The sequence below is a fragment of the Sus scrofa genome, chromosome 15 (assembly GCF_000003025.6).
Source record: "Sus scrofa isolate TJ Tabasco breed Duroc chromosome 15, Sscrofa11.1, whole genome shotgun sequence".
Classification (NCBI taxonomy): Eukaryota; Metazoa; Chordata; class Mammalia; order Artiodactyla; family Suidae; genus Sus; species Sus scrofa.
Window position 1 is genome coordinate 71,860,641 of NC_010457.5, and position 22,037 is coordinate 71,882,677.

The 22,037-nt window shown below is 35.8% G+C and overlaps 1 protein-coding gene and 1 pseudogene across 2 annotated transcripts in view; one reads left to right on the forward strand and one right to left on the reverse strand.

Annotated features, from left to right (window-relative positions):
* The window catches only part of LOC100153286, a 51,208-nt pseudogene that overhangs the window by 27,016 nt on the left and 2,155 nt on the right, over window positions 1-22,037 (reverse strand).
* LOC100515171 (sodium channel protein type 2 subunit alpha) overlaps window positions 4,113-22,037 on the forward strand; it is a 134,467-nt gene continuing 116,542 nt past the window's right edge. For both annotated transcript variants that reach the window (XM_021074835.1, XM_021074834.1), the window contains exon 1: window positions 4,113-4,340. The gene's annotated coding sequence lies outside the window, so the exon portion shown is untranslated. The remainder of the gene's footprint in view (window positions 4,341-22,037) is intronic.

A 22,037-nucleotide genomic window follows, 5' to 3' on the forward strand; every position in this document is an offset into this window, starting at 1 on the left:
AGGTTTATATCAGTGAGTGAAACAGACAGACATCTCTGCCTTCATGAAATTTATGTTTTTCATAGAGGAGGCAGCCAGTAAATAAAATGTACAGTAGTCAGCTACATGTAAGTACTACAAGAAAAAATAAAAAGAGAAGGGGGTCAGGGCTAGCCTCACTGCTGAAGTGGCTTTGAGCCGTGACCCAGAATAAGAGAGGAACTGAGCCATGAGGATCCCGTGTTAGAGTACTTCAGGCAAGGAGATCAAAAGATGGGAACTTCCTGAAGAATTGCTGCCAGGTTGAGTAACTGCAAAAATACCAGGATGGCTGGAATAGAATGAGTGAAAGCAAGGGTAACTGGAAAATAAATCAGAGAACTCAAGAGGTCCAGATTATTCAGAATGTTGTAAACATTTAGACAGTCTTTGGCTTTATTCTGAGGGAGATGGGTCACCACTGAAAAAATTTGAGAATAGTTCATTATGTGACTTACAGTTTAACAGGATTACTGTAGTTGCTGTTTTGTAGCAAAGTCAAAAGAAGAAGTAGAGAAAGAAACTAGTGAAGAACTGCAAAAATACCAATTAGAAAGGATACTAGCTTATGCCAAGATAAACTAGTGAAGTAGTAAGTTAGATTCTGTTTTGAAGTTAATAGTACTCACAGACTGACAAGATGTGGAGTATGAAGGCAAGAATCAAAAATGACAAAGTTTTGGCCTAAGTAATTGAAAAGATGGAATTACTATTAACTAGAGATGGAGAAGATTATTTTAGACATGTTAAATAAATAGGGCATGAAAATGATGAATGACCTTTGAATATACTAAGTCAGGAGTTCAGGAGAGAGGGTCAAGCTAGAACATAATTTGGGAGTTATCAAAGATTGTTTTTGGGAGCATGTCAGTGTTCAAAGGAGGGAAAAGCCAGCAAAGGACATTGAGAAGAAGCAGCCATGTATGGAAAAACTTGACTATAGGATGGTGTCAAAGTCAAGGAAAGAAGGTATTTTAAGAAGAAGAAAGTAAGTAAATATTTCAAATGATTTTTAATACTATGATTACAAATGAACCACTGGATTGAACATGAAAAAACTGGATCTAATGCAAACAAACATATAGTTAGAAGTTCTTGGTATTCGATTCAGCTGATCCTGGCTAGACTCAGCTTATCTTAGCTGGATTTGCTCATTCACTTGCATCAGCTTCCAGGTAAGATTGGGACTTGCTGTTCTTAGACATTCATAGATGGGAAATGTCTCTGCTCCACATAGTCTCATGTCTTCCACTAGACAGACCCAGGCTTGTTCATATGGTGGGCAGAGAGGTCACCAAGAGAGGAAGCAAAAGCAGGCAAGAAAATTTGAGGACTAGACTAGAACAATATCACTTTCATTAGATTTTATTGCCAAATTGAGGTCAGTCCAGGATGAAAAAATAGTTTCCATCTCTTAGTGGCACTCACGTTGCAAAACACATGAATACGAGGAGGTGAAAAGAATTGTGACAATAGTTAAAATTCACCATAGTGATTTTTACAGAGCATGATAAAAATGAAGTATGCTGGAATTCCCGTTGTGGCGCAGTGGTTAACGAATCCAACTAGGAACCATGAGGTTGCGGGTTCGATCCCTGGCCTTGCTCAGTGGGTTGAGGATCCAGTGCTGCCATGAGCTGTGGTGTAGGTCGCAGATGCAGCTCAGATCCCACATTGCTGTGGCTCTGGCATAGGCCGGTGGCTGCAGCTCCAATTAGACCCCTAGCCTTGGAACCTCCATTTGCCGCAGAAGCAGCCCTAGGGAAAAAAAAAAAAAAGTGCAAAAAAAAAATGAAGAATGCAAATATATTTTTTAACTTTTAAAAAGTATCACTTATTAACATTGAACTCCTAGTTTTGTGATTAGTCAAAACTGAGATAATATGCTAGAAAGTGATACATGAAAAGAAGTTTTGGGTAATTCTTTTCTGAGATAAATTGATTTTGTGTCACATAATCTCATGGTCCTCAAACTAGGATATTGTGTCACCAAGAGGCTATGGTAGCATGTCTGGAGGTTCAAAAAATCCAAAGATAAGTTAGACACATCTTCCTAAAGGGTAAAATTTATACTCAAAATAGTGGGAAATAATTAATGTTCTAAGAAAAATATTTAAATGTTATATAAGTTATAAAGTTTCCACCATTTTAAAAATAATTGAGGCTTCAGTGATATTTTATGTTGTGGCATATCAGGTTCTGATTTTATGAGTTCAATCTTTTTGGAAATTAGGGGTGCTTTGCTGAAAAATTTAAGAGAAGTTATCATAATTTATGTGCCTGAGAGTTTTTAACAGTATCCTGTGTTTGCAGGAAACTGATGAGGTAAAATAGTGAAGTATACATGTTTAAATAATTAGATCTGCAATACTAATTTAATTTTAAAAATCATATGAATATATCTTAATGATATTGTAGAAATAGGAGTAAGGTAAATTTTAGAGAATCAGATTTGTTCTTTTTACTTGCTTATTAACCCTGAACAAGTTACTGAAGAGTAGGCTTAAGTATCTTCATATAGTCAATGGGGGAAATAATGTGGAACAATCTGTATTATATAACCCCATCAAGAATAGTATGAAATATATGAAGGATCCAAAAAGAGTGACTGATAATCATGTTTTTATTGAATAGATTTCATCTGCATAATGGCTTCTGGTTAATATGCTGTGCATAAAATATTACTTAGATATTTGTATCCTAGATATTTTCACTTGCTATGGATTATATAGAACTTTTAAACATAAAATTTATATCAGATATTGCAAAGATAGCACTTCAGACAAGTTTAATACCTAGAACCTTTGAGTTGTGGAATTGGTTTTCAGCACCGCGGACAGCGTCACAGAGGGTTTTTTTGTTTTTTTGGTTTTTTTGTTTTTGTTTTTTTTTTTGCAGTAGCAGCAAAAGAAACTGGACTATCAAAAGACTAGGAAGGAGAACTTTAGTTCATACCTTGTCTCTAAATTTAAATGGTATTGTGAAAAAGTGGAATAAGGACAACCTATATTTTTATTTCAAGATTTAAAAATTAACCAGGGCTTCACAATTAACCATGGAAAAAATAAATGTATACATATCGAGCACATAATATGCTCAGTGTAACTGACATTATTTGCTAAATGCATCCTCACAATAATTTATTTTTTCTCTTACCCTTCTAATAAGATGTAACTACACACTATATCATACTACAGTGACAAATTTCTTATATCATGTAATTTTTGATATATGTGTGTTTTGAAACATCTTAAAAAGCTGAATTGACTAAAGATTTTCTGGTTTGTCTTTTATTAATTTCATTGTCCTACGTTAACTTTAATTCTTCAGCATCCCCCCGAATAATATTAATAACAACAGCATAATGCAGTATTTCTCTAATAGCAAAAACTTATACATCTCCACAAAGAGATGTTCAATGAAGATAAATTTGACATCTAAAATTATTTTGGAGTTCCTGTCATGGCTCAGTGGTTAACGAATCCAACTAGGAACCATGAGGTTGCGGGTTCGATCCCTGGCCTTGCTCAGTGGGTTGAGGACCCAGTGTTGCCGTGAGCTGTGGTGTAGGTTGCAGACGCAGCTCAGATCCCATGTTGCTGTGGCTCTGGTGTAGGCTGGCAGCTACAGCTCCGATTCGACCCCTAGCCTGGGAACTTCCATATGCCGCAGGAGGTGGCCCAAGAAATGGCAAAAAGATAAAATAAAATAAAATAAAATTATTTTGTAGGAGGCACACATTATTTTTGCAGATAGTAAATGAATTCTTAAGGTAAGTAGTAAGTTTTTACTGTGACACGGTTCCATTTGGTTTAAATACAATTAAGTAAATTTAACACAATTCCAAAAGTAGGATTACTAATTTTAGAAATTGATACTCTAATGCTTATTAAATGTTTACTTTACAATTAATTAAGGTAGCTGGTTTTAAATACAGTGGAATTATGGGCTATAACCATTTCAAACTTGCTAGATGTGGCTTTGTCAAAGGATTTTTGATGAAAATAATTCCACTTTTGGCCAGGAGATGGAGCTGTCATCTAAGCGGCTGCCTTTATTTATTTATTTATTTATTTATTTTTCAGTTTAGCACGCTGCTTTCTAACAGACAGTGGGTACCAACGAGTGAGTGTCAGAACAGAAAGCTAAGGCAGAAGCACAGAGGATGCTGCAGTCATTCTTTCTTGTTTTTTATTCTTCAGTGAAAATGAAGCACATGTGAGATTTTACTTTCTGCTCTGGTCGCAATTCTGAATAACTGCATTGCAGAATATATACATATGTGGATTCTGAGCTATGACTTACAGTTCTCTTTATTCCAGGTAAGCCACCATGATTCTATCTTTGGTCTATCAATGAATTGTTATCTATGTTAATGATAACGTTTAAAATGTGTGCTTTGCGAGCTTGGATTAGGATCTAAATGATTCAAAAGCTGTAATTCTAGCTGTTCTGCATCTTTAAATCTTTCTAGACTGAAATGAGCTCTGACTCTGACATTCTGTATTTTAATATTTCTTGGGCTTTCTGGCCTTTAGCCATCTGTGGCTCTATTCATGTATCTTTTGAAGGTAAAGCTTTCAAAGTGAAGGATGGATCTTCCTTTCGCAAGGGAAACACTGCTCCTTAATGTGAACAAATTGTAGAAATGTAATGAAGCAGATTAACATGGCAGTGGCTTTGCCAAAGCCCAAGGCTGAGCTTGATAGCAGCCTCTGAGGCACGCCAACATCCTAGCCCAAAGGCCTTCTGAACAATTTCTGGCAGGAATTATGATAAAGATTATTTATGCTCTCCCCCCCCACATTTTAGGAAAAATGTTAGTCATTTCTCCCAGATGAATGGAAGATTTATGTGATGTGTTTAATGGACTTGGAATGATAGAACAGACCCTGTCCCCTCCTCCAGTAGGAATGTGAGGAGTAAATTGAAAACAAATTAATTGCTGAGAAAATGGATTTTTCTTACATTGTGGTGGATTTGTGATGATAGGACTGTAGCTATTTAAAATAGTTGATATTGTGTAAGATGCTCACATTTAAAATTATTTTTGGTCATGTGACGTTATCTGTGCTAAAGAGTGGAATGACTCAGGAGCTAGAAATTGCATGCAACAGCCTTGCTTTTCTGCTGCTTCTCATGTTTTCCCCTAAATTCTCTTTTTATTATTATCGAAGTAGCAGGAAGAAAGCAATGCAGAAATCCTGCATTTAAAAGTCCTGATCATCAGATTAATTTATAATGAAATTTTAAAATATTTAAAAATTATTTTTGTGAGATTTTTAAAAAATATCTCATTCCTTCTGTTTGCAAAAGAGCACCGTGTGTTTGTGTGTGTTTGTGCGTGTGTGTGTGATACTGTGATGAAGGTGGCGGGTGGGGAGGTATATCAGGATGTTTCTATCTTACTCATCATTTTCCCCTAAAGTGGTAGTTGTGCTGTGTCACAGGTTGTGAAAGATATGGAGAATGATTTTACAGAATTGTTTGAACCACTGAGGAAAAAAAATTCATTCTTTTGACATGTGGGATCTATAAAGAGATTCAAGTTCCAAATGATTCTATATACATGAAAATTTTTTAGGAACCTATATATTTTAGCATTTATTTATCTCATTATTTAAAGAAAAATAATTGTTACTGAGAGGTTGCGTGAAATTCCCAGAACCACATTATTAGAATCAGAGGCACTATTAGAATACTGATTGACAATTTGCAGTCTCTCAAAGCAGTTACACAGTTTACTTCTAGTGTGAACATAACCAAATGGCACATACCAGGTGTGTAGATATTGGCTTTGTGTGTGTGTGTGTGTGTGTGTGTGTCTATCTGTCTGTCTGTCTGTCTGTCTATCTGTATGTCTGGGTACATTTTTAGTTTCTTTCAGTGTATATGTTACTCAATGCCATATTATATACAATGTTCAGTTTTCTGAGGGCTCTTGACAAGGCATCCAAGAACTAAAACAACTGTCGGAATTCCGTTTCTTAGTATTCTCCTTGCTCCATTTGATGAGGTAATTTACTGTACCCTGCGGCCCTGATATGGATGGTCACAACTCTATTCCTCCTACCTAGTAGAACAGACTGTACATATAGTTTATTGACCTCTAAAGAACATCTTATGCCCTGTCCTTCCTTTTTTCATCTCCTAAGCACAGTCTGAGTGCTACTTCTGTAGCATCTTAAGGGGAAAAAAGGAGCTTAAAATGTGTCACTTTCTATACACAGTTTTTATGGAGTACCACACACATACCAAGAACTGTCTGTAGTAGGAATTAAGACGTAAACAAGGTGCATAGTTTACTTCATGGAGTTCATGTTCATGGAAATGTGCATGTTCAGATAGTACTATATAGCCCTAAATATTATAAACATCAAAATAAAGAATGAAGAAAGATGAGAAAGTGAATGGGACAGGTATATGATCACCTACCCAGTGCCAAGCACTGTGTTACATCCTAAGATTCAGAATAAGCCAATGGTCACACTTTCTCTCTATGAGGAAGGAACCCAGAGCCTAGAGAAAATGACTTTAAGGGGAAATGATAGTTAAATTGTATCTTTAAGAGTGAGTTGGGTATAAATAAATAAAAATACAAAGTTGTCCATTGCAGGCACAAAGGTTAGGCATGCAAATACAAAGAAATAGTGAACTATTGGACATTATACAGGGAAATTACAGAGAATAGTAAATAATGCAATCTAATTGAAGCCTTAGAGTATCGTATTTTTCCCCTGGACAATAAAATTAAGGATAATGAACTTGGCTTTCGATATTATGCCCTTGACATACTAATAAATATTCTCATATAGACATATTCTGGAAGAAAGTGAAAAATTTATATCCAAAGATCAGTTTAGAAAGTAAAGCTGAATATATGTATGTGTATTAAGCTGTGTCAAAAATTACATCACAAATAAATAAACATTAATAGAGAATAAAAGTGGAATGAAGATGACTGGGATATGACTTTAAGATTAGGTAGAATAAAGCAAGTTTAGAAAGATATTAATTGATTGTGGAAAAGTAATGGGAGAATTGGAATAATAAAAATTTCCTAGGAGACAAAGCAGCTAAAATGACTGTCAACAGCAAATCCATAAAGTGGTTAATAAGAGAATAGGGTAGGAGCTGAGAGACTTTGTTATTATTAGGTTGTGGGTAAATTTTAAGAGAGGAGGTTTGGTAGATTTGCAGAGACATGGGCTTGGACTAAAGACTAAATGGAAAATGAGAAAGCTGAAGAGTAATTTTAGATTTTAGGACATTTTTCAGTAAAAGGAAAGAGATACCTTTAAAAAAAAATTCTTGAGGAATAGGGTCCTATTCAGGGAATTTCAATTTTATATAAGATTAGAGAAACCTTAGTCCCCTCATAGAGTATGGATATAAAGTTGGTTGGAAGAAAGTGAAAAAAGAAGAAAAATAAATAAAGTCCTGTAAGAGGCAAGAGAGGAAAGATTCAAGACTTTTAGACCAGAAGGGGTAGAAGATGATAAAAGGAAAGTAGGTGCCCTGTTCCTAGAAACTACATCTTTGTGAGATAAAATATCTCTTCTATTTAAATCACTTGGCTCCTCAGAAAAGGCTATTTGCAGCATATGGACTTTCTGGAAGAAATAATCCTTAGTAGAAAAACACTTTGCAGTGGAGCATATTTTAATCACATTATTTCTTGATTTGGAAACTAATAACGCTATTTCCCATTAAGCTTATTGTATGTACTTCAATTATGTATTTCTTATTCAGAATGACCTGTAAAAAAAAAGGTTCTATTTTAAACTTGCATGAGATTAAACCAACACATATCTATTATACATATTCAGTTTGATTAGTGAAGACTGGTTGGCCAGCATCTTAATTAAATACGCAAGCTTTTGCCTTTTCCTCCCTTAGTTTCATTAGTACTTTCACTAGGGTATGTGTAAAGAGACAAAAAAGTCAATTTAATTACAAATGTCCTTCCCTTATGTAAACTAACCTCCTTTATGAAGCTTCCTATCAGAAATACTTTCTTTTTCCCTTTCTCCTAACAGTTCCAGAATCCTCTCACATCTATCCTTGAGCCCTTCTTTCTAGGCATCCTCCTCACTCTTACATGCCATGGGCCGAGAATGTGAAGCCTTGAAGAAGGCACAGGCATGATGAAGAAGCCCATCTTTCCCACTGAAACCTCTGAAATAGCCACTTTCTCACTTTAGTTTAGAATTGCTTGGAAAGAATATTACTTCTTTGTTTCAAGATCTGACTCTATTGGGTTGTATGTTGAGCCTGACAGGTCACAGTGAGAATAGAAATAGGCTTTTCTGTGGCAGTGCAAACTCAGATGACTTACCTTTCCTCAAGGCTGATGTTGGACAACATCATAACGCAAATTTTACCTTTGCCCCTGAGTGTCCTCTTCTTCCCTCTTGTCCTCTTCTTTCAGAGTTCGTCCCTAGATATCCTCATCACTACCTCATTTAGCTTCTAAGCTTTATAAATGAGCATTATCTTTAGCCTCAAATTTGCAGTTATTAAAATATTAAGGTAGAATTTAGATTTTTGTGTTTGCTTTTTTTTTTTTTTTGTTCTAAAAAATGTGGGTTATTATTGTCAGCTGTGGAACTCTTCACCCTTGTTCATTTCGGAACTTGATGTTCATTTGTCTCCATCTTTTCCTGACCAGCAGCATGAGCACTTTGTGGGGCCTGGATGGTATCATTGATGATTTGAAATGGAAACATTAATTCAAGTTGAAATCCATTAACATGCATTGTCATGGAGAATGCTTGGCACTAGAGGTTCTGAGCTTCTGAGGAAGACTATGCAGTGGCAAACCTAGTGTACCATACTCGGGTTTGGCTGGTCCATTAAGAATCCAATACTGAGAGACAAGTATTGGGGAAGAAGAAAGATTAACTTTATTGAGGAAGCTATCAATTCAGGAAAGAAGGTGGACTCTAGTCTCAAGAAACAAAGTCCCCCTTGGAGAACAGACTTGTGGTTGCCAAGGGAGAGGGTGAGGGATGGACTGGGGATCCAGGATTAATAGATGCAAACTATTGCCTTTGGAATGGACAAGCAACGAGATCCTGCTGTATAGCACTGGGAACTATAACTTGTTGCTTCTGATGGAGCATGATGAAGGCTAATATGAGAAAAAGAATGTGTATATGTATATGTAACTGGGTCACTTTGCTGTACAGTAGAAAATTGACAGATCACTGTAAACCATCTATGATAGAAAAAAATGAAAATCATTTAAAAAAAAGAAACAAAAAAAATCTAAACCTAGTCAATTGAAAGTCAAAAAAAAAATAAAAGAAAAAAGTCCCCAACTCCCCAGGTTTTGCTTAGAGATTATTTAGGGAAAAGAGGAAAGGGTTACCTGCCAGTGAGGGATTTATCTTCTCTTTTTAGGAATGATTGTCTTGATCATGAGGGTCTAAGTATCCGTCTTGTCTTGCTTGTTATCTGAGCCATAAATCTCTGGTCACCTAGTCCTTCTGGTTCCAACCCGTCAGAGGTCTGTGTGCTTGTAGTCAGTATACTTCTTCCACCCAATGGGAGTTTCAGTGTCTGCAAAACAGCTCAAATGGTATGGCTCAGAATATTATCTACAGCCTTCGAAGAGGAACTAAAGGGGCTTGATTTTGTTTAATGGCTAAACTATTATTATTTTGTCTTATTTGACTATTTTATTTCTTTCTGTATTTTCTCACTTCTCTTATTAAATGTATTATTTGGCTGAAGTTTTTCTACAGACAAGAGACAGATAGAGGACATGGTCAAGGAGGAGGGGTCTGTCCTGGGAAGGCCCCATAGCATCCTGCTCAGTTACACTAGGTCATCACTTCTCAGCTGAGTACTTTCAAGGGATTAAATTCTATCTTTGGTTTTGCTGTTAATTTCCTTTGAAAAATAATTATTTTATAAAGTTACAATTTTATAGTGTCATTAGAAATACAGGCAGGCCTTAGAATAATATTTTTCAGATTTTTGCTTTAAGCAAACATCAAGGTCTTCTAAAATTTCTATTGAAAAAAACTTTTCTAACGAAGGTCATACTTTTTTTTTCAGGTCATACTTTTTTGTGTTTGTTTGTTTGTTTGTTTCCCACTGTACAGCAAGGGGAACAAGTTATCCTTACATGTATACATTACAATTACATTTTTTTTCCCCACCCTTTGTTCTGTTGCAACATGAGTATCTAGACAAAGTTCTCAATGCTATTCAGCAGGATCTCCTTGTAAATCTATTCTAAATTGTGTCCGATAAGCCCAAGCTCCCGATCCCTCCCTCTCCCTCCCACTCCCATCAGGCAGCCACAGGTCTTTTCTCCAAGTCCATGATTTTCTTTTCTGAGAAGATGTTCATTTGTGCTGGATATTAGATTCCAGTTATAAGTGATATCATATGGAATTTGTCTTTGTCTTTCTGGCTCATTTCACTCAGGATGAGATTCTCTAGTTCCATCCATGTTGCTGCAAATGGCATTATGTCATTCTTTTTTATGGCTGAGTAGTATTCCATTGTGTATATATACCACCTCTTCCGAATCCAATCATCTGTCGATGGACATTTGGGTTGTTTCCATGTCCTGGCTATTGTGAATAGTGCTGCAATGAACATGCGGGTGCATGTGTCTCTTTTAAGTAGAGTTTTGTCCGGATAGATGCCCAAGAGTGGGATTGCAGGGTCATATGGAAGTTCTATGTATAGACTTCTAAGGTATCTCCAAACTGTTCTCCATAGTGGCTGTACCAGTTTACATTTCCACCAACAGTGCAGGAGGGTTCCCTTTTCTCCACAGCCCCTCCAGCACTTGTTATTTGTGGATTTATTAATGATGGCCATTCTGACTGGTGTGAGGTGGCATCTCATGGTAGTTTTGATGTGCATTTCTCTTATAATCAGCGATGTTGAGCATTTTTTCATGTGTTTGCTGGCCATCTGTATATCTTCTTTGGAGAAATGTCTGTTCAGGTCTTTTGCCCATTTTTCCATTGATTGATTGGCTTTTTTGCTGTTGGGTTGTATAAGTTGTTTATATATTCTAGAGATTAAGCCCTTGTCAGTTGCATCATTTGAAACTATTTTCTCCCATTCTGTAAGTTGTCTTTTTGTTTTCTTTTGGGTTTCCTTTGCTGTGCAAAAGCTTTTCAGTTTGATTAGTTCCCATGGGTTTATTTTTGCTCTAATTTCTATTGCTTTGGGAGACTGTCAGGTCATACTTTTTAATGTCAACTTCAGATCACTTTCAGATGCTCTCAATAAAAAAACACTGCCTTTCCCACTTGTATCACCTTTTGCTCTATAAATTATTAACGGATTTTTCTCAGAGTGCATTAAGTACTGATGATGGTATCTCAAAGGGAACCAATTTGGAAAATAATTCAAGCAATTTTATTATATATTTTGCATTTTAAAATACTGTGGATTTTGCCTATAGCTACTTCACATGTCTGTTAAATCTAGAATGCAGGTTTAATATGATCTTCTCTAATGTTTAAATATAATAAAAGTCAGACTTACCAAAAAAATTGCTATGTTGGAGAAATGTCTTGCTTTAGGATTCAAAAAAGAAGAAAGGTCAAACTTCCAATGAAGGCAAATAAGCTTTTAATCATAAAAATATAATTTTTATACTATATTTGATTTTGAGTTAGAATTTTATATACATGTCAATGATAATGATGAATATCATTGGCTACATAATAGTGCCTACTGAAATATTATTGTTGTCATTTATCTTCTTTTTAGGGCCACACCCACGGCATATGGAAATTCCCCAGCTAGGTTTCAAATTGGAGCTGCAGCCTCTGGGGCCTAAACCACAGCCACAGCTGCACTCAGATTAAAGCCACGTCTGCAGCCTACACCACAGCTCATGGCAACACTAGATCCTCAACCCACTGAATGAGGCCAGGAATCAAACCCACATGCTCGTGAATACTAGTTGGGTTCCTTACCACTGAACATTGATGGGAACTCCCTGAAATATTATTTCCATGTGAGAAAAAATAGTCTGCATCATGAACATGAAGTGAAATCATAGTGAAACTCAGAAGTAAATACCGTTCACTTACTTCTATATAATATTTGCACATTAGTGTAATCTCTGCAGATTGGATTTGGGTTTAGAGAAATTCATGGGTTGGGTTTAGAGAAAGTTTTATTTGGAAGAAAATATAATTACTAACTACATTAATAATTGAAAAAGTAAACATTTCTATCATGTAAGGATCTTTCATTACTTGTGGAAATTTCTGAGTAATGGTTTAAGAATCAAGGCTAACTAAATATATTTTAACTATCAGAATATCTTAAAAGATTTTCGAGAGTAAGTAAATATATTATTTGTTAACTTTTTGTTTCTACTTGCTAAAAAAATAATTTTGCACTGGAATAAAATGGTCTTAGGAAGCAACCATCCTCCAGAAGTGTTTTGAATTGTTTGAATTATTATTTCAGTTTGGAATGATTGTCTTATATTGGTATCTAGTATCAGTTGGCATCAAAATATGCTCCCGGCATGAGAATGTCTCAGTGGTATTAGCAAATAAATATGCAATTATGTGATTGCATAATTATACCATGCCACATCTTGTGTTGGAAGATATGCATGGGAGAGTAATAATGGAACAATCAATTTCCTTTTAGACTTTTATAAGGATAGTGGATCAGTTGGAAAGTCATGGAACAAAAAATTTTTAAGAGAAGACTGACATTATCTCTCATCTGTGGATAACATATCAAAAGTTGAAATATCTAAGACATGATGGAAGCCAGTCAGGAGGCAATTGTGATCATTTCTTTATCAACCCAGCATTACCAACTAGGGTATTTTCCTCCTTTTCTGTGTGTCCTATAGATTGAGCAACTGTGGTGTCCCAGAAATTATCAGGTAGCTAAGATGTGCCAGAGAAATGCTTAGACTTGGAGTTCCCGTCGTGGCGCAGTGGTTAACGAATCCGACTAGGAACCATGAGGTTGCGGATTCGGTCCCTGCCCTTGCTCAGTGGGTTAACGATCCGGCGTTGCCGTGAGCTGTGGTGTAGGTTGCAGGCGCGGCTCGGATCCAGCGTTGCTGTGGCTCTGGCGTAGGCCGGTGGCTACAGCTCCGATTTGACCCCTAGCCTGGGAACCTCCATATGCCGCGGGAGCGGCCCAAGAAATAGCAACAACAACAACAAAAAAAGACAAAAGACAAAAAAGACAAAAAAAAAAAAAAAAAAAAAAGAAATGCTTAGACTTAAACTTGATTTTATGGAACTGGTATCTCAGGAACTTGAGATAATAAAATAATCTGAGAAAAGATATAAATAAACACATTTAAAATTATAAAAGTATTATGTAATATAAAATACTATTAAATAAAAATAGGTATATTTTGAGAGCACTGACTCCTAACCACTAGACCACTAGGGAGAAAATAGACATATTTCATTTTGTTTTATTTTGTTTTTCTTTTTAGGACTGCACCTACAGCATATGGATGTTCCAAGGCTAGAGGTCAGATCAGAGCTGAAGCTGCTGGCCAGCCACAGCAGAGCTGGATCTGAGCCACATCTGCAACCTAAGCCACAGCTTTCGGCAATACCCACTGAGCAAGGCCAGGGATTGAACCTGCGTCCCCATGTACACTATGTTGCGTTCCTTAATCCACTGAGTCACAATGGGAACTCTAAAATAGGCATATTTTGAAAGAAAAGACATCAAATATAAATTTATAAATAAAAATTACAAGAATTTGCATTTAAAACAGTGAATGGATTTAACAGGTTAGATAGAGCTGAAATAAGAATTAAAGATTTGTAGATTGGAGTTCCCATCATGGCGCAGCAGAAATGAATCCGACCAGGAACCATGAGGTTGCACGTTTGTTTGATCCCCGGCCTCACTCAGTGGGTTGAGGATCTGGCGTTACCACAAGCTGTGGTGTAGTTCACAGACGTGGCTTGGATCTGGCATTGCTATGGCTGTGGCGTAGGCTGGCAGGTGTAGCTTGGATTAGACTCCTAGCCTGGGAACCTCCATATGCCACACGTGCAGCCATAAAAAAGACCAAAAAATAAAAAATAAAAAAATAATTTGTAGATTGATATGAGGATTTATTCAGGATGCATCAGTTGCATTCTTGGTGTGTTTTGTTTTGTTTTGTTTTTGCTTTATAGGGCTGCAGCTGCAGCATATGGAGGTTCCCAGGCTAGGGGTCTAATTGGAGCTGTAGCTGCCAGCCTACACCACAGCCACAGCAACGCAGGATCCGAGCTGTGTCTTCAACCTGCACCACAGCTCACGGCAACGCCAGATCCTTAACCCACTGAACGAGGCCAGAGATTGAACTCACATCTTCATGGATCCTAGTCGGATTCATTTCCGCTGTGCCACGAAGGGAACTCCCCGCATTCTTGATTTAAAAAAAAAAAAAAAAAAAAGGTAAGTAGAATTAAGAGACTCAGAAACATCAAACAGATGTTCTAGAAAGAGATCATTGGGATAATGGGGGGAATTTGATATTTGAAAGGATAATTGCATTGAAAATTCCAATATAGATTTAAAAAAAAAACATGTCTCCTTGAGTAGAAGCAGTATAAAACAAATAGTCATGGGGCTAAAGGTGAAAGATCCAGGTTAAATTTTTCTGTAGCATACTCAGTGAAGGTGAAAGAAGCCTTCAGGAAAAATCCCCATTTCATGAGCTGTCCTAAGTCTGAGAAAGACTTGAGGTTAGTTCCTTAAAACTATCCGTGCTGCACTAATTGCACAATTTCAATTTCTGAGTATGGCTTCAATATGCGTACTGAACTGCAATGTCCATTTATACCTCCCATTAAATTTAAACCAATTTGAATTTACCAAAAAGCCAATATATGTTCATTAGAGTCCATTTAGAAAACACACACCAAGAAACAAAAAGACACATCGTTTATTCCTACATATTTTACCACAAATATATTTGTTTCCTAGCCAGTTGGTTAGTTCTTTGATAAAAATGTGCTCATGCTATACTCACTTTTTAAAAAACTGCTTTATATTTTATTTGTTCTTATATGCAGTCATTTTTATGGCTGCATATTTTTCTATCAAGTAACCACACCAAATTTTCTTTGGCAAAAATCCTGTTGTTGAGCATTTGGATTTTTTTTCAATATTCCATCATAAAAAATATCTCAACAAACTGTATATTAGCTAAATTTTTATGTACATTTTTACTGTATTCTTACGATAAATTTCTAGATCATGAATTTCTTGATTAAAGCATATTCATGTTTGAGGTTCTATACATGTAATAGACACATAGAAAAATTATGTGATTTACATTTTCCATCAGCGTTGCATACAAATGCCAATTTCTTTGTAAGCATGCCAATATTGGATTGAAGTGTTAAATTTTTCTTCAAATTTGGTAGCTGAAAATAAAATCCCTTCGCTAAATTGATAGTGAAGTTAAAATTTTTGCCTTTTTTTTTTTTTTTTTTTTGTCTTTTTAGGGTCTCACCCCGCGACATAGGGAGGTTCCCAGGCTAGGGGTCTAATCGGAGCTACAGCTGCTGGCCACAGCCACATCCACAGCAATGCCAGATCTGAGCCTCGTCTGCGACCCACATAACTCATGGCAATGCTGGATCCTCAACCCACTGAGTGAGGCCAGGGATTGAACCAGCAACTTCATGGTTCCTAGTCGGATTAATTTCCACTGTGCCAAGATGGGAACTCCTTTGTTTGTTTTTTGTAAAATTTTTTATGATCTCTCATAGTTGAGTAATTAGAAAGATTGCATGCCCTAAGGTTATATAAATATTCAGCACTTTGGTGTTTTATTTTTTAAGTTTCAGCTTATCTAGTGTCTACTGTCTATGGCTAGTGTCTATTATCTAGTGTCTAGTGCTAGGAATCCAACATTTTTTCTCTCATAATGTTTATTTTTTCCTTTAGTCTTATTAAGACATAGTTAACATACAGCACTATATAAGTTTAGTGTTTAGCATAATAATTTGACTTGATACATCATGCAGTGATTATCACAAGTTCACTGAACATCCATCATCTCATATAGATACATAATTAAAGAAATAGAAAAAGTTTTTTCCCTTGTGATGAGAATTCTAACGATTTACTCTAACTTCAATATATAATGTAACTTGTGTTAATTATATTTATCATGTTATACATCAAGTATCTATACTTATTTATCTTATAACTGGAAGTTTGTACCTTTTGACTACCTTTATCCAATTTCCAATCTCCCTCACCCCATCCCACCCCCACCCTGGGTACTGGTAACCATAATCTGATCTCTTTCTATTAATTTGTTTTTTTGTTTTGTTGCTTGGTTTTGAATTGATCTACAACACTATGTTAGTTCCTGGTACACAACACAGTGATTTAGTATTTATATACATTTCAAAATGATCACCATGATATCTAGTTACCATCTGTCACCATACAAAGATATTACATAATTATCTATTATGTTCCCCACACTGCACATTCATACACATGACTCATTTATTTTATAACTGAAAGTTTCTACCTCTTAATCTCCATCACCTATTTCTCCCTTCCCCCACCCTCTCTGGTAACTACCTGTTTGTTTTCTGTCTCTATGACTGTTTCTATTTAGTCATGAGTGTTAGTTTTGTTTTTAACGATTCACTTATAAGTGAATCATACAAGTGAAGTATTTATTCTTCTCTGTCTGACTTATTTCACAAAATATACTACCCTCTAAGTCTGTCCATGTTTTTGCAAATGGCAAGATTTTATTCTTTTTTAATAGCTCACTGTGTATATATATATATCACATAATCTTTACCCATTCAACTATTGATCGACACTTAGGTTGCTTCCATATCTTGCCTACTGTGAATAATTCTACAGTGAACATAGGGGTGCATATATCTTTTCAAATTAGGATTTGTTTTCTTTGGATAAATACCCAGGAATGAAATTAGTGGATCATATGGTAGTTTTATTTTTTAGCTATTTGAGGAAATGCCATACTGTTTTCTATAGTGGCTCAATGATTCACAAGGGTTTCCTTTTCTCCACATCCTCATCATCACTTGATATTTGTTTTCTTTTTGATAATAGCCATTCTGGCAGGTATGAAGTAATATCTTACTGTGGTTTTGATTTGTGTTTCCCTGATGATGAGTGATTTTTGAACACCTTTTCATGTGCCTCTTGGTCATATATGTTTTCTTTAAAAAAATGTCTATTCCAGTCTTCTGCCAATTTTTTAATTGGGTTATTTATTTCTTAATGTTAAGTTGTATGAGTTCTTAATCCTTTATTGAATATGCCATTTTAAAAAAATCTTTAATTCAGTACATGGCCTTTTTTGGTTTTTGTTTTGTTGTTGTTTTGTTTTGTTTTTGTTTTTTGCTTTTTAGGGCCACGCCCACAGCATATGGAAGTTCCCAGGCTAGGGGTCAAATCAGAGCTGCAGCTGCTGGCCTAAACTACAGGCACAGCCACAGTAACACAGGATCCGAGCCAAATCTGTGACCTACACCATAGCTAATGGCAATGCTGGATCCCTGACCTACTGAGTGAGGCCAGGGATTGAACCCACATCCTCATGGATACTAGTCAGATTCATTTATGCTGTGCCACAATGGAAACTCCCTTTTTGGTTTTATTGATAGCTTTCTTCACTATGCCCAAGCTTTTTAGTTTTATGAAGTCTCATTTGTCTATTTTGCTTTTGTTTCCCTTGCTGGAGGAGACATATCCCCTCAAAATATTGCAAAGAGCAGTGTCATAGAATACACTGCTTGCAGTTTCTTCTAGAAGTTTTCTGGTTTCAGGTGTTACATTTAAGTCTTTAGTCCATTTTGAGTTTATTTCTTATATAATATGAGAGAGTAGTTCAGTTTGATTTCTTCTCATGTAGCTGTCTGGTTCCACAACACTGTTATTGAAGAAACTGTCTTTTCCCTCATTATATATACTCGACTGCTTTCATATATTAATCACTCATGTAAGTCTAGATTCATTTCTTACCTCTCAATTCTGTTACATTTATCTATGTGTCTGTTTGGGGGGCAATATACTGTTTTGATGACTGTAGCTTAGTATTATAGTTTGAAAACAGGGAACACAATACCTCCAACTTCATTCTTTCTCAAGATTGTTTTGACTATTCAGGATCTATTATGTTTCTGTGTGAATTTTAAAATTATTTGTTCTAGTTCTGTGACAAATAACACTGGTAGTTTGACAGGGATTGCATTGAATCTGTAGTTTGCTTTGGGTAATGTGATCATTTTAACAATGTTAATTTTTCCAATCCACAAGTCCATTATATCTTTCCATCTATTTGCGTTGTCTTCAGTTTCTTTCATCAGCGTTAAGTAGTTTCCCAAGTATAGGACTTTTATCTCCTTAATTTTCTAGATATTTTATTCTTTTGATGTGATTGTAACTGGATTGTTTTCTTAATTTATCTTTCTGATAGTTTGTTGTTAGTGTATAGAAACACAACAGATTTTTGTACATTAATTTTAATCCTGCAACTGTTACTGAATTCATTAATGAGTTCTAATAGTTTTTCAATGGCATCTTTAGGATTTTCTATGTATAGTATTATGTCTTCTGCAAACAATGATAGTTTTACCTCTTCCTTTCAAATTTGGATTCCATTTTTTTTCTTGTCTAGTTGCTGTGGCTAGGACTTCAAATACTGCATTGAATAAAAGTGGACATCTTTTTTTTTTCCTACTCTCAGAGGGAAATGCTTTCAGCTTTTCACACTTGAGTATGATATTAGCTGTGGACTTGTTATATATGGCCTTTATTATGTTGAGATATGGTTCCATTATACTTACTTTGTTGAGAGAGTTTATCATAAATGGATGTTGAAGTTTGTCAAAAGCATTTTCTTTACCTACTGAGATGACCCTGTGATCTTTAATTTTTAATATGTTAATGTAATGAATGACATTGATTGATTCGTGAGTATTGGACCATCCTTGAATCCCTGGGATAAATCAAACTTAATATGGTGTATGAGATTCCTACTTTTTAAATTAATGACTAGTCAGTAGTTCCATGTCAATTTTTTGAGTAATATAATTTTCATCTTTAAAAAAAAAGCCATTGTTGGAGTTGCCTCATGGCTCAGTGCATTAACGATCCAGCATTGTCACTGCTGTGGCTCTGGTTACAGCTGTGGCACAGGTTCGATACCTGGCCCAGGAACTTGCACATGCCACCAGCACAGCAAAAAAAAAAAAAAAAAAGCCATTGTTATTTATATGTTAGTTTTCAATATCTACTCTTGAGTGTTGTTATGGTCATTTGATTCCATATCAATGACCATTTATTTAATTTTACCAAAATATGAAACTTTAAAATGTATTTTAATATCTGATGAAAATGACTCCCCTGTTATTTTTCTTTTTTCAAAATATTCTTGGTAATAAATAATCTCATTATTATACTAATAGAGATTATAAAGTTTTACTAGTACTCAGTGTTAGTAAGACTGTAAAGAAGTAAGCACTTTTTGGAAGACAACTTGACAGTATTTATTTATTTATTTATTTATTTATTTATTGTCTTTTTTTAGGGCCACACCCACAGCACATGGAAGTTCCCAGTGGGTCCAGTCCAAGCTGTAGCTGCCAACCTAGGACACAGCCACAGCAACATGGAATCTGAGCCACATCTGCAACCTACACCACAGGTCACAACAATGCCAGATTCTTAACCAGGGTCAGTGATCAAACCCATGTCCTCATGGATACTAGTTGGGTTCGTTATCACTGAGCCATGATAGGAACTCCTCTACCAACATTTAAAAGATGATCTTTTTTTCAATTCAATGAATTTTATTATATTTATAGTTGTACAAGCATCACAGCAACCTAATATTAGAACATTTACATTGTGAACCCCCAGTCCATCCCCCCCAACCAACCTGTCTCCTTTGGTAACCATAAATTTTTCAAAGTGTATGAGTCTGCTTCTGTTCTGTAAACAAGTTCATTGTATCCTTTTTTTAGATTTCACATATAAGTGATAGCCTATGATGTTTGTGTCTCACTGTCTGATTACCTTCACTTAGCATGATAATTTCTAGGTCCATTCATGTTGCTGCAAATGCCATTATTTAATTTTTTTTTTATGGCTAAAGAATATTCCATTGTGTGTATATACAGCATCTTCTTTATCCACTCCTCTGTTGATGGACACTTAGGTTGCTTCCAAGTCTTGGCTATTGTATATAGTGCTACAGTGAACATTGGGGTACATGTATCTTTTTGAGTCATGGTTTTCTCTGGACAGATGCCCAGGAGTGGGATTGCTGGAACATATGGTAATTCTATTTTTAGCTTTTTGGGGAATCTCCATAATGTTTTCCATAATGGTTGTACCAGTTTACATTCCCAACATTGTAAAAGGGTTCTCTTTTCTCCACACCTTCTCCAGCATTTATTGTTTGTAGACTTCGATGATGGCCATTCTGGCTGGTGTAAGATGGTACCTAATACTAGTTTTGATTTGCACTTCTCTAACAATTAGGATGTTGAACATCTTTTCATGTATTTTTTTGTCCATTTGTATGTCTTCTCTGGAGAATTGTCTGTTTAGATCTTCTGCCCATTTTTTAATGTTTTTTTGGGGGGTTATTGAGCTGCAGGAGGTGTTGATTAATCCCTTGTCAGCCATTTCATTTGCAAATATTTTCTCCCATTCTGTGGGTTGCCTTTTCCTTTTGTTTAGGGTTTCCTTTGCTGTGAAAAATCTTTTAAATTTAATTGGGTCCTATTTGTTTATTTTTGTTTTATTGTCAGAATTCTAGAAGGTGGATCTGAGAAGATATTGCTGTGGTTTATGTCAGAGAATGTTCAGCCTATTTTCCGCTAAGAATTTGATAGTATCTGATCTTATTTAGGCTTTAATCCATTTTGAGTTTATTTTTGGGTATGGTGTTAGGAAGTGTTCTAATTTCATTATTTTACATGTAGCTGTCCAGTTTTCCCAGCACCCCTTATTGAAGGGATTGTCTTTTCTCCATTGTATATTCTTATCTCCTTCGTTACAGATTAGTTGACCATAGGTGCATGGCTTTAATTCTGGGTATCCTATCCTGTTCCACTGATCTATATTTCTGTTTTTGTGCCAGTATCATACTGTTTTGATGACTATAGCTTTGCAGTACAGTGAGAAGCCACAGAGCTTGATTCTTCCAGGTCCATTTTTCTTTCTCCGGATTGCTTTGGCTTTCTTTTGTGCTTCCATGATTTCCTATTTTGATAACATATCTGCATGTGGATGTTTTCCTACCTTTATTGTATGCATGCCTTTACTGGTGAGCCTTGTCATTTGTAGTATTTTTTTTCTAGTTGTCACTTTTTCTTTTCCATCTAGAGAAGTCCCTTTAATATTTGTTGTAAAGTTGATTTAGTGGTGCTGAATTCTCTTAGCTTTTGCTTGTCTGTAAAGCCTTTTTTTTTTTTTTTTTTTTTTTTTTTTTTTTGCTTTTTAGGGCCCATGGCATATGAAGATTCCCAGGCTGGGGGTCGAATCAGAGTTATAGCTGCCGGCCTACACCACTGCCACAGCAATGCCAGATGTGAGCCGAGTATGCTACCTATACCACAGCTCACAGCAACGCCAGATCCTTAACCCACTGAGTGAGGCCAGGGATTGAACCCACAACCTCATGGTTCCTAGTCAGATTCATTTTTGCTGTGCCAGAATGGGAACACCTGTAAAGCTTTTGATTTCTTCTTCAAATTTTAACGAGAGCCTTGCTGGGTAGAGTAGTCTTGGTTGGCGGTTTTTTCCTTTCATCACTTTAAGTATATCATGCCATGCTCCCTTCTGGCCTACAGAGTTTCTGCTGAAAAATCACCTGATATTCTTATCGGGGTTCCCTTGTATGTTATGTGTTTCTTTTCCCTATCTGCTTTAAGTATTTTCTCTTTGTCTTTAATTTTGGTCAGTTTGATTAATATGTGTCTCAGGATGTTCCTCCTTGGGTTTATTTTATGTATTTGTTGTTTTTTCTGGGT